Source organism: Typopeltis vanoorti, chromosome 1 (genome assembly GCF_054136105.1).
Source record: "Typopeltis vanoorti isolate ZY-2024b chromosome 1, IOZ_Tvanoo_1.0, whole genome shotgun sequence".
Classification (NCBI taxonomy): Eukaryota; Metazoa; Arthropoda; class Arachnida; order Uropygi; family Thelyphonidae; genus Typopeltis; species Typopeltis vanoorti.
Genome location: NC_143549.1, coordinates 155,859,516 through 155,873,998, shown reverse-complemented (window position 1 = coordinate 155,873,998; position 14,483 = coordinate 155,859,516). Strand labels below are relative to the sequence as shown.

Genomic DNA, 14,483 nt, shown 5'->3' with positions numbered 1-14,483 from the left:
CTTCCGCGTCTGTTGCCTTCTCATAGCCTTCAGTATCGCTGAAGGTCAATTCAAAACCGTCCTGCAGCTCTTTCTCCGAAGACATTGCAAAAATCGACGCGCGTGTACTTCTTCGGTGCCGAATAATTATTTCTTCAGGCACTTTACTTAAGGCGTTATTTTGGACTCCGACAAAATCCTTTGAGTATAAAATAACTTATAAGTTACCAACCAGCCTGAAGGCTCACCTCGAAGAGGGTTTCTTTCCTTTTTTTAAGTGACTACATCGAAGTAGTTCCTTATTACGGTTTAATGTTCTTTTCTAATTCATTTTAAGACGCGTAAAGAGTAGAATCAACCATGTTTACGCTTTAGAATGTTAGTAAACTATTTACTGTTTCAATTTGAAGTTAACCGGCCACGAGGGCTTTCATGTTATCAAATAAAATACATTATTGCCCTTTTCTGTCCAGCAGCAAAGGACAGTAATGTAAGAGGAAAAACAAAAATAAAGAATATAATTATATATAACTGCAGGAATATGCAAAGATGGCTCTGTCATTTTGAGAGATTATACGATAAATACGTTTCAATAGTAACAATACTAATACACCAGCACAACTAGGCTTATCACCCGTGAACTTTGATTTTTTTTTTCCGCATCAAGGAGTTCTTCCTGTGTCGATTTGTACATAAAGGTTTGAAGGGTTGTACTCAAACAGTTACCTACATTTACTGCTATTCCTTCCTCCCTTTTTATGAATTTCCTAAAGAGCAATACGGAGGTAAAAAAGTTATCTCTTCAGGAAACTGGTTTTGTTTTTTATTCCGCAAAACAGGCAAACCGGTCAGAAGAACACGCGCAATTAATAATCATAAAACAATATAATGGTCTCATAGTCTTAGTTGCTTCTGCCATAATTCCAAGTACAACAGCAACAATGTAAAGAGTTGCATCTGCAGGCATTCAAGTTCAATGGTAAAAATTTCTTTCTCTCTCTGTCTCTCTGAATATGTGTCTTTGTCTCTCTTCGACTTTCTTCACATTCACAGTATTAGTATCACCCTAAAAACAATAAAGATAAAAACATTTTTAAAAAAGAGAAAAGAATGCCTGAAATTTTATCATTTTTATTACCAAGTAACAAAATCAACAGAAACTAACGAAACAAGCACAATACAAACATCATACGACCAAAGAAAATCGGAACAAATATTAATAGAATATTCTGTTTGATCTCTTTGTCTCACATTTACAGAATTTCGGTAAAATAGCTCATTCACACTATTCGTGTTCTGTCTATCTTTGTATATAGCTCGTTAAACGAAAACAGAGAACTGTGCGATTTCCTAAATTTTAAATAATTAGCAATTATTTTTAAATTTATTATTTGTTTAGTTTTTAATTTAATATATAATAATGTTAGTATATTGGACACATTAAAATTAATTAATTAACTTAATAATTTTCCCAAATGCACTTATTCTCAGTTATTTTTTGCTATTTCTTTGATTTTACTATTTTAAATGTTCAGTTAAAAATACACAATTCAATTAAATCTAACAACCACCTTGGTTTCATTTAAGGATGCATTTTTTTGTTTGGACAAAATTATTTTTATTATTTATTAGCCTTCATTAACTTAATGATGCAAAAATTATGAAGGGAGCGTTTTGCCCATCATTCACATAAAATCGTATTGGAGAAATATGTTTCATTTACAGAACAAACAGAAGAAGAATAGCATAAGATAAAACAAAAATAGCATTCTTATCTATAAAGTTATATCACTGTTTACTCTATTTTTTATCAACCTATGGATAATATTTCAAATATCACTTCTTCATTTCACCATTAGAGCTTCAGTAGCTCAGTCGGTATAGGCGAAGCCCTTTAATCACAAAGACCTGGGTTCGATTCCCCTCGAAAGAAATCTTTATTTGGTCTTTTCAACTGAATGTGAGTTAGGCAGTCTCATACGGAAGTAGACAGAATTTTTTCACTCGAAAACTCAGGTTTTTTCGTCCCTCAAAACAGGCAGACTAGCCCGTGAACACACACACACACGGAATTACAGTCATAAAATAGATACTTAATCCCTCATTAGGAGGACCCAACCACTCTCATGAGGAACCCAATACGAATAAATAAAATTTCACCTTTACCGAGGAAAGAACTCTATGGCGTTATTATGTATTGGAATATTAGGTTGTGAATATGAGTTCAGAGAAAGAGGCGGCTGGTGGAATATTACGTTTTTCAAGTGCAACGAATCTATTTGATGAAGTAAAAGAAGAGTAAAGAATAATAATAAATCATTTCCCTGATGTATTCTTGCGTTTTTTTTAAATTAGAATAATATTTTTGAATGTCAAAGTAGATAAACACAATGGTATGCCATTTTATTACAGTTATGTTTATTCACTTTCGGCTGAACAAATGTTCATTTATGCAATAAAACTGTTCCGATAAGTTATTGGTGATAAATGATTCCAGTAATTCTTATCACAAAGGGAATTTATCAACTGCCCATCATTCACAGTACTGTTTTTTTAAATAAATACAGTGAAGCACTATCAGATAATGGAAACGAACGTGAAACCGTTCAACAAATCCACCGTCGTAACTTTTTTTTTTTTTTTTGTATGAAAAGAAATCACAGTGAAATCACAAAGAAATCACTGATGGAACTGTAACCGAAAGATGGAATGTGGAAGAAAGTTAATAGAGCATGAAGTCGACCAAGGTGATAAAACCTGTAACGATATACGCCAAGTGCAGACTGTTCGGTGCCAGCTGCAGAGACTCGTGTCATTTATGCATGGTACACTTATTGTGTAAATTCAGATGGTAAATATTACTTACGTAATGTTTTGCTCTTTATGATATAACTTAAAGATGAATCAAATGCGTGATGAAAAAGGAACTGTACTCCATAGGTGGCACAGAACTTGAAAAGGCCTTGTCTGTTATATTATCGCGGATTACCAAGTGTTGCTCTGGTTTCTAATTCATTTTTTGTTTTATTTTTAGCTTTACTTCAACAACTTTTCTTTTAATTTTAATTAAAAAGAAATCTTTCTTTGGACTAATATGTTAAAAACGACAAATTTTAATTTTAATTTTGATTTTCTTTGAATTAAGATTTTAAAAATATATACTGCACTATGGTAAGAGATTTTTTTTTCAGCTTGCTAGCCTTTTCTCAATGAAAGAAAAACGAATTATTATTCAATGTGCCTCAGACAAATAAGATCCAATCAGAATAAAATTTAAAACACTCACATGCAACACAAGAAGGTCTGAGTTGGCGATATTTGATTAGAAAGACATAGGTTCGAATACCGTCTAAGCAGCGAAAAATCTTGATATGAACTGTTCCGAGTGAAAGATGACATCGTTGGTATTTCAGCCGATAAAATAAAATCGCAAACTACCACAAAAACACATGCAATCAGTAGACGCGAGACTGGCCTCATAGTGTGTGTATAATTTCCTTGAATTTTGTCAGTCAGATTAGGCTTCTCATGCACTTACGTTTCCAGTGCATGCATTATCTTTCCTTGAAAACAAATATTTCTATAGCAAACACTTTACCCGGAGTTATATCGAATAGCGCTTAGCTGGCCACCCCCAGATTTATATAGCATCTTTAGATCATATATCGTTCAACTATTTTCTCATACAACACTACCTTACATTCTTTATCTATCCTACAATCGGTAATTTTTTCTTAGGAATTGTTTGTTTTTTCCCAACATTTATTTCGTTTTCGTAAAGAAAGACAACCAACCATGGATAATTGCTTGCTTTAAATAGGCAGTACACTCCATAATATAAAAGAGGTACATAAAACTATCTGATATGCGGCATTATATTTTAGTAAAGATCACTACACACTATATTCCATAAAAATGTATGAAGTGGTTGAAAAAAAAAAATTTAAAAAAAAAAAACAAATTTAAAATTTATAGGAAAGAAACGCCATTGTGTAAGTCATCCAAGTCGTGTGAATCATGCCACGAAAAAGTGAAAGAGGACCCTATAATGAAGGGTTACCTGACACGATGCTTTTATTTTAGCCGCATAAATGCGTGTCTTACGCTTACCTGTCGGTAGTCATTTGCAATTATATTTCAAGTTGTGACTGCGATTAGCTCATCACTTCTTTTTACACTTGAAACGAATGCAACAAACAAGTTTATATTGTACTTTCTTACATATTAATTGATCGTATAATTTATCCATAATTTCGATTTATTTTTCTATTAAATTTAATTTTTATTTTTCTCATTTAATGTCCATAATCCGAGCAAATCGAATACTGAACCAAAAAAAAAAAAAAAAGTGAAAGTTATATCGACTGGAACAGAAGTAATAATGAAAATTACTTTTATGGCTAATTTTTACTGTCAGAAAACTCAGCGATATCACATATCTCTATGTAAAATTAAACTAACTCAACTATTTCTGGTGAAGTCATTAATTTGGAACGTGTGCTAGTAATAATTATTACCGGCTTCCTTACATACCTGACAGAAGAGTAGTGTTATAGATATAATTGTGTTAAAATGATTAATAACTAATAAAATAATAGAAAATTGATGCGATATAATGTTACTGTTTTTATTAAAACAATAATAACATAAGATTAAATTAACTTTATAGAATACTTGTTCTGTTAATTATATGGATTTTTATTTGAACTAATCGTTGATGTAGACCCAGTATTGAGTGATTTTGAGATTTTTGTGTAGAATATGACTGTATGTCCTTATAAATTATAATTATTTTATTTCAGTGGTCTTTTTTTATCTGTGAATATATTGTTTACGCCTGTTATTTGTAATCATTCTTACATAAAAAATCTAACCTTCAATTTTAAAAATGACACTAATAGTATACTTTTTTTTTTTTTTTTTGTAATGTTAAAGAACGATGACCTAGCAATCTCGCCATCACAAGTGAAGTATATTAAGCAAGATACAAAGTTATTGTTTAGGCTATCTAAAGTATCTCCGATAGATGGCGTATCTTCGTGTAAAGTCTACATTGGTGTCAGCAACAATATAGCTTTTGATATTCTAGATTTCATATGCTAAACTTCTACATATGAGATTTTCGAGAATCGTGACACTAATAATGATAATAAATCTAAAAGCTTTTATTTTCAAGCTGTTTATAAATGAATGCTGATACCACCATTCTTCCCATTTTTGTTGTTTTGTTTTTAACTCTACTTTATGAAATTTAGTACAAAGAAATCTCGTTATCACCAGAAAGTTATCTGATAGCAAATATGCAAGGCTATAAGAACACATAAATTCAAAGTGCAGACTCTTGCATTAATAAACTAGTTGGTGTGAGTATAAACTTACGGAACTACCGTGGAGAAACGGGTTTAATTCGCAACTTACTGAAACCAAAATAACTATGAGAGACTATTTTACATAAATTCCAAAATTTCGGATAGAAATATACAAAAACTTCTCTTTATAAAAGAGAAGAGTGATGACACAAAACGAAAGGCATATTCAAACAACATTATTATAGAAAAATAGAAATTGAATGTTAGTTTGGTGAGGGTATTTGCGGTAGTAGGTAAATTCGCAGATGAAATAAAGTTCAGATAATTATTTAAGATATAAGCTCAGATAGGTTTCATTAACCCACATGACCCAGAAGTATCAGGACAATTGCTGGAACAACATTTACAAGCAATGCTTGTTTGATGCAATTAATAACTAATTTTGATTTCAGAATCCCAACAGTGGTTTGAACCATGGAGGTTCAAATATTTCTTTGTTTAAATATTTCTTCTTAAACGTGGATTTTCTGACCCCTATTACTTCTGAACTCGCGCTGTATATTGAAAAAATAATATTTTCAACCAAAGGGAGTTGTCGTCTCTCTGTACTACAGCGACTATGAAGTTCGATCCATTCACTTATACAGCATGTATCAAACTACATAGTCTAAAACAGTAGGAATTATGTAGGACCCAATCACCACCAATCAGTCGATTAACAAGTAAAAGGTTGCAGAAAGTAGTTTAAGATGTCGACAAGAAACATACCATATATGGTAATTAATGAGGCAATTCTTTACAACCTCAAAGGCTCATTTACCTCTTGTGGATGTAACGAATGTAAAAATCTATTTTTACAACATAATTCTATCATTCATTTCAGTAATATACAGCCAAAAATGTTGAAGATACTACAATTTTCCAATACAAGTTTTTAATCAAAACTTTCTGTATAGTTATATTTCACACTAGTCTATTACGTCTTACATTCTCTAATTTGACAGGATCTTAATTTTCCATATTCTAACATACTTCATGAATACATCTATATCTTTGCCTGTCCTTCTAGATCTTTTCCTTCAGGTTTTTATTTCAAACCTGTTCAGTTACCCTTTCACTTTTTTTTTATTTAAAGGATCAAAACTATCTAAATGAGCTATCTAAATGTAAAGTACTTCTCTAATGTATTCATCCAAACTAGTCACACCGCTAGATCAGTGATATTCAATCTTTTATTACATTTTTATTTTAGCCTCAAATCTCAGATTGTAGTTTAAACGATACGCGAACCCTAATGCAGTCTTCAGAAGCTCTTAGAAAAGTTTATTTTGCCACTTTTATGATGAAGTTGTTTTCTGGATTCTTTCTAAATCTTTCCATAAGTTTGTTTATCAGTCTTTAAACGTAACTGAGCTTTCAGACGTCTTTCTCCATATCCATCAAGGACACATACTGGTTAACTTGCGAAAATGTTTTTTTTTTTTTTTTTTTTTTTTTTTTTTTTTTTTTTTTTTTAAATCGTAGACAACTTCATTCCGTTTACATATTGACCAAATCTCTTAATTTTTAATTCAAATTTTGAGTTCCAGTCATTTGGTTTGAGCGTTCGAACTCATTCACTATTCTGTAATAATATCTATCGAGTTCACATCGTGATTCTTAAGCAAATTACTTTTAAAAAATCACTGACCACAATTATTATAAGATTCATTAGGTTTTGAATTCAACAAGTTGTAACTCCAGTTCCAGGTTTAATATCAACGATAAGTCACTTTATTTGACAAAAGTATTTAACGTAAATCAGGTTTGCAAAATTTGAAGTGTTAAATCCAATGAATGAAACAGTGGCATCTTGCAAATAGAAACAAAAAACTGTCAGGTTTATTCTTCTTCTTCTTTTTTTCGTCATCCTCTTTTTTTCTTCCGAAGAAACGACTGAAGATCTCACCGTCATTCAAATTTCGAATCGAGATTTGGAATCTAGACGTTCATTATGTTGCTTAAAGTTCTAAGAATTTCAACACAATCAACATAAAAGGAAGCAATTCAGGGAAATTCTTCCTCTGTAAGTACCTCTATAAGTCCTACCGTACCAAATTTGGAGTAGTTTTTTCTTACATTCCACAGGATTCTCTGAGAATTTCATCACAGTCGAATCAAAAACAGAGAGGAGACTGTTTTGGAAGGGGAACAGAAAACAAAATACTACACATGCTAAATACATATAGGTTACATCGTTTAGCCGACTTCGATCACTTATTCAGACTGTTTTACCTTCACCCGCCTAAATAATACCCGCCAAACAGTGATGTGCCTATTTGCATTTGTGCATTGAGGGTAAATTGTTCAAGCAGTAAAATTTCAGTATTAGTTCGTCTCCTTTCTACAACAGTGGAAACCTCGTTTAACTGGGAAACAGTGTTGTCAGTGATGTTGTGTCACCAAGAGTACTAAGTTTAGATATCAGCTAATATGAAATTAAAAGTTTGCTTAATAAGTCAGGCACTACCAACCGATTCTAGTACATTTCACTAACAAGGGGGGTGGGGATTCTTACCGATTACCCAGATATCTTAAAAGTGAAAGTTCGACGCCAAATTAGAAATTCAGTTCTCATTAATTTCTTACAGGATATGTGAAGGGAAGTCTCCCTGTTATTTAGTTTCATCTATAAAAAAAAATAAAATAAATTCTCTAACGCCATTTATTCTCCAAAGGGAGTAGGCGAGGTGTTTAGACCCCAGTAACCAAGACCGTGGGCAGCCTATCTCCACCATTAGCCATCACCGATAGCTGGCCTTAGGCTATCCATGATTTCATAGTCATCTGGGGAGGAGACTACTGCAGACAACTGTCGCGATTTCGTGGTCTATAAAGTGATATACATAATCGTCGGAAACAGAGTGAGTTATACGATCGATTCTCTTGCTTTTCTGATTTAAAAAAAAAAAAAAAACTTATGTTTATGGGAGGAAAAACCCTAACTGCCTTGCCAAAGGTCATCAACAGCTTAGACTTACATTGACGTGAAACATTTGAGATATGTAGACAATGGTGTGTTAAATCCTTCGCCATGAATGTCTAATGGGCAGTAAATATGAGAATTCCCTATACCGCTCACGAAACCAATGAAAATGTCCGAAAACTGATTGATTCAATAGACGGGAGAATATTCTGACAGTCATCAGAAGAAGACAGATGAAATGGTTCGGACATGTGGAGAGGGCTAATGGCATTCCAAAGCAAGCATTAGAAAGAATCGTTCCAGGACCGAAGGTTAGCGGCCGATCTCGATTAAAATGGACTGATAACATCAAAAAATGGACAAATTCCCCCCTTTTGCAAATGATATCAAGAACAAGAGACCGAGATGATTAGAGGAGGCTAACAAAGAATATCACCTACCAGCCATGAATGACCCAACGGTCCATTTAGGACTACGGGAGAAGAAGACAATGGTGATGCTTACATATGCACAAAAAACAAGACAGAAGCGATTTTCATTGTTAGCTGCTTATAAAGCTCCCTCATGTATTGGGGGAGAAATGGGTTCTAAAATATTTTGTCATAGGAAGTTCATGAATAGAGTCTCCATTGGACGGTATACCTCATGACGTTATTGGCGTTATTTGCTCGGTGAAATCCAGTTTCTACATTGATTCCCTCCCTCCGTTCCTCTGTTGACATTTATTCTATCTATTCTTTGCTCAGTCGTCCAATCAACACTAGAACGCTTTAGTAGAACGTCTTTTTGTAAACAAAAAAAAAAAAAAACAATATCGAACATTAAACTGATATTATATGATTGAATAAAACAATAACTAATTTTAAAAGGCTTAAACAAATAAGTAAATAAAAATTTGTAGGAATAATCAATTTCCCGATATCTCGGCTATCTTTTAGCATGTACACACGTAGTCTGTTTTTCTTATTTAAAAGAATTTAAATATAAAAACTTTTTTAAAAAATAGACAAACGGAAGATATTTACATGATGAGGGAATGCAAGGAGTGACATCTGGGTCACTTCTCGGATTCCCCTCAATAAAATGGAAAGAGAGAAAAGCACCGTTACATATCCGCGCATGTTGCCAACAAAGGACTGCAGCGGGACGGCAAAACCGGAAACAGCAGCACCAGCTGTTGCCGGGAGTTAAAAAATAAAATAAAATAAAAGTTCTACGGTTTGAAATATTGTGATTTCAGGCAGTTCTTCAGAAATGTCGACCAGCAAAATACATGCAATAATAAACTTCCTATTGTCATTTAAAAAATCCTTCATAACCAATATGGTTATAATCAATAACATTCAAAACCAGCTGATTTCAAATGCTTAGATATTAATAAATAAAAATAATTAAACACCTAAAAATATATCAGACGTTAAAGCTATTAAAACAACTAAAAATTTGATTGAAAATCTCAGTGAAGGAATCGCTAACAATGCACATGCATATTCCGAAAATGTCCCTGGTCTCAAAGGATAAACGTTTGTAGATTCCATGTTTTGGATTCTATGATTTGCTTGAAGTGTATAGCAACGTGAATAAATAGACTGCTGATTACAAGTACAGCTCATTGTTAAGTAAGGAAGTTATTTATCATTCAGTTAACAATACACAACGCTGCGTCCATATATAAATAATTCAAATCCCACGCTTATTTTAGACTACAACTTGTATAGACTATCTTCTGATATAGGACTTCGGGTGAAATGGCAATAGATAAGGAGAAGGACAAAGGCTAAAGATTTGTTCACAGGACTATTGAACTAATTTTAAACTACGTGCGCAAATACAGTAGAGTCGTGGTTAATCGATCTTTGTTTAACTAAAACTCTTATTTCAATCCACGTGACATATTCAAGGATAGTCCAAAGTTTTTCGACTATACTCAGAAGAAAATCAGTTTTTTTCAAACAATAAAATGTTTCGTTTTTATTCTTAAAACCTTTAAATTTTAAACACTCTGGAATTCGTGGCTGTTTGATATTTAATATGCATGTATTATGCTTCGAATATACTCTGCAGTACAGGACTGATCTATATTCATATTATTACTTCATACATATTACTTAATATTTATTACTTCAGCATTATCTGGCATTATAAGACGATCCCCCAATTTCTTCTTTCTTGTATTAATGCAACTTTAGGTATTGTTGTTATATCCATTATTTTTATATCCATGCATATCCGTTATTTTTTTCATAGCATAGATTTAGTATTTACGCGAATTACTCTAATTAAAAGTGATTAGCCCCAATTTTAATTAATTATTAATTTTGCATTTTTTTTAATTTTAGGATTATTAAAATTGTCATCATTTAAAATCATGGAATCAGCGACAAAATGAAGAAAGTATGAAGCTCGATTTAAAATAAGGGTGATTGAAATGGCAAAGCAAACTAATAACTGTGCTGCTGCTGCTGCAAGAAAGTTTGACATAACCGAGAAGATGGTAAGATAACGAAGGAAGAAAGAAGGTATTTTTAAAAAATTGCCAAAGAAAAAATGTGCGATGAGAACGGGGATCACCCGATGGCCGCAACTGAAAATCACGTTGCAGAATGGGTATTCGAACAAAGGCAGAATGGTTATCTTGTTAAAAGAAATATGATTAGACCATATGCACTAAAACGGTCAAGATTGAATCCGGGTGAAAGTATAGAATTTCAAGCTACTTCAGGATGGTGTAATCGTTTTATGAACAGACAAAATCTGGCAATACGACAAAAAACGAAAATTGCTCAAAAACTACCAGCAGATCTTGACCACAAACTTACCAGTTTCCATAAATTTATTATTCAGTTGAGACAAGAACATAAATTTCTATTGTCAAATATTGGAAATATGGATGAAATTCCTATTAGCCTTGATATGATAAGCAATATAAAACAGTGGAGTCTAAAGGTAGTAAGAGTGTGCTAGTTCGAAGTACAGGTCATGAAGAACCAAGGTTTACGGTTGTGTTGTCATGTTTGGCTGATGGAACAAAGTTAAAACCAATGATCATCTTCAAACGTAAAACTAAAACTAAGATAAAATTTCCTTCAGGTGTTTTTGTTCATTTTCACGAAAAAGGATGGATGGACGAAAATGGTGGGAAATTATGGATAAATAATGTGTGGAACACGTGACCAGGTGGTATAATAAAGAAACGCATTTTATTAATACGGGATATATTTTGTAGCCATTTAACTGAGAATACTAAAAGTCTTCTAGAAATAAAAATAACACAAAAATTGCTGTTATACCAGGTGGTTTAACTTCTATATTGCAACCACTAGACGTCTGCTTGAACAAACCATTTAAAGATCACATGCGAGAAGAGTGGAATAATTGGATGTTGACTGGTGAAAAATCATTTACAAACGGTGGATCTATGCGCGCTGCATCACTTGATATATTGTGCAATTTTGTGATCTAAGCATAGAATAAAGTAAAAGTAGAGACTGTAATAAAACCATTTAAAAAGTGTGGTATCTCTAATCTTATGGATGGTACGAAAGATGATCTGTTGTGGGACACTGATGACGATGAAAACGAAATCAATTCACCGGATTCGAACTGGGATCCATATGACGTTCATTTAAACAATGAATCTGAAGAACTATTTTCAACAGATGATGAAGAAAATTAACATGAAAATTTAGTTAATAATTATTATTTGTTTTTTAAGACTTACATCTATTGTAATATTTTAAATAAATTTATGTAACAAAAAATTAATCTGATTTGTTTATAAACACTATTTGTTTATACGACACATGAATGTTCACAATTTCAACTAGTTCTATTTTCCTAATTTTAAAGTTTTTTTTGGTGATTGACTAAGACTGATATGACCTCATAATAGTAATCAGTGAGTATTTCTACTATTTCTTCTGTCTTCCGAAAATTGTTGTTACTCAATTACTTATAAATAAAACAAATAATGTAATGTCTTTTTATTCTCAGGAGTAGATGGAATTCTTTTATCTCAGATGTTTCGAAATCGGTAGAGAGCTGGTTGCCATCCTTCGTCACCGACAATTGAGTTTGTAACTAACAAATGAGTGACGATTTTGCAGTGAGTGGGAGTAGGGCAGATAACTGCCGTCATTTCGCATTCCTAAACCTACCTGGTATATTACTGTCTGAAATAGAGTCAGCTCTACAGTCCATTTTTCTTAGTTCTAAGGTTAAAATCTTTGGTTTGTGGAAGTAGAAGAAACAAGCAGAATGTGGAATTTTTTTTTTCAGAGGGAGGAAAACCTATTATTATTATTATTATTACGTGACGATCTCCAAGGAGTCCATGGGAGGTCACTCTACTCACTACAACTGACCGTCTCAACTACTTAATCCTTCCTGCTACTCACAACGACACCACCACCATCAACATACAACGCCATCTACCACCACCACCACCATCACCAATAGTATTTTTTGTATGCAAATTGGGTGTATTCCCTCTTACAATGCGGGATGAAAACCCCGAGTTTCAAGGAAGAAAACCTTGCTACCATCGTATGAGATTTTCCTGTGCCAAAGATCGGCTAATTCTTGAACGGTTGAGGGGGGGGGGGAGAGGAGGAGCCTAGACCGTTATTAGCTGGACTGATACTGGACAGCTCACAGGTGACCAATATAGTCCAGCCAACATCAGTCTGTCTTCAGACAATCTAGCATTATGAAACCCAGAAATGTTTCATGAGACTATTACATGCACTTAAAGTGTTCTCGTATTCCGCTAGTAAATTAGATTTGTTGCTACTGGAAGTTTGCTAATTTCACTTTAATTAAATAATTATGCGCCCAGCTCAATTAAGTAATTAATTACAAGCTGCCGCTATTTAGATGACATGGTTCATGAGTGTCAGCATTTAAGGCTAATTCTCGTTTGTGTGAAGAATGCACTTCACCTTTTGTAGTATTCTATAGTATTAAAAAAATCTTTGATATGGTCGAAGACGGTCGTTTGCAATAGTACATAAATAATTTTAACAAATGATATCTTTGGAGAACGCCGAGGATTAATCAAGCAGTCATTCGTAATGGCACTATTAGCACGAACTGCCACGCTAACACCTATGGTATGTCTATGAAGTTCTAAAGGCCAAATACTTTAAATCGTGCCCAAAACCATATAACACAAAACAAGAGGAATGAATCAAAATTAATGTCCGGTGTCCATAAAACATCATAAAAAGTAATTTAGTTTTCATACCTTCTCACAAGCTGCTTCCTGATGCTTGATATAGAAATGAAACCATGTCATGAAAGTTCTCTTGCAGCTGCTTTATATGACGTCTGAAGCGTTAATAACTTTGGTTGCATTTTCAAAGGAAGACTGAATGACTCTGCAAGTTGTACTCGGAACGAAGTCTCTTAGTTAGGCTTAACGCATACCATGTACTAATATTATGAAGTAATGTTATATAATCATTTATTATTATTTTTCTTGAATGCAAATCATTATGGACAGAACTTTTTATAAAATAACACAGTACCAAAATACTAATCGATTTAAAAAAAAATATACAGTGTATCAGATAATATAAATGTTTCACCTGTGTTAAATCAAATTATGGAGAATAGAAAACAGAAAGTAGAACAACAACCGTAATTTGAAAGGTGGGGACATACAAATATTGCGTTTTATTGCACCATATACCATTCGTTGTTCATTTTGCAAAACTTTCCTGCATTTCGGACAGGTGCAAGTCTCCATTACAATTAGGATTTATTATTTCTATATTCCTTTCTTACTCATATGAATACTGTTTTATCGCAGATGGCAATCAAGTGGTGTTCCACTTAAGTAAATGATAAACATGGATCACTTAGTTATGCATATATTTGACATGGTAATAATGTTTAATTTAACAAAAGTATGTTAAATATTACTAACTTTTTTTCCTGATCCACATCTTACTTTAAACATCTTATTTAAGGAGGTATAACTTGGCTTTCGTTTTTTATATAAACCTACTTTTGGTAATGCCATAGTCCATAGTCTGCTGTCTATTTAGAACGTATGTTATTTTGCAGAGAGAGTTTTCCAAAGAGAGAAAGAAAAAAGAAATCCAACTCCATATGAAACCGACTAATTCACTTTCAGTTTAAAATCCCTTACAAAGATTTCTCGCATCTTGGATGGAATTCAAACTCAAGCATTTCCAAGCAGAGGATGTCACCACTACCGATGATTT

General features: G+C 32.9%; 1 long non-coding RNA gene across 1 annotated transcript in view; it reads right to left on the bottom strand.

Annotated features, from left to right (window-relative positions):
- Positions 1–788: 788 nt before the first annotated feature.
- Positions 789–14,483, bottom strand: part of LOC150110568 (uncharacterized) — a 58,316-nt gene continuing 44,621 nt past the window's right edge. The window contains exon 3 of the long non-coding RNA XR_016548966.1: positions 789–1,045. This is a non-coding gene — a long non-coding RNA (uncharacterized LOC150110568). The remainder of the gene's footprint in view (positions 1,046–14,483) is intronic.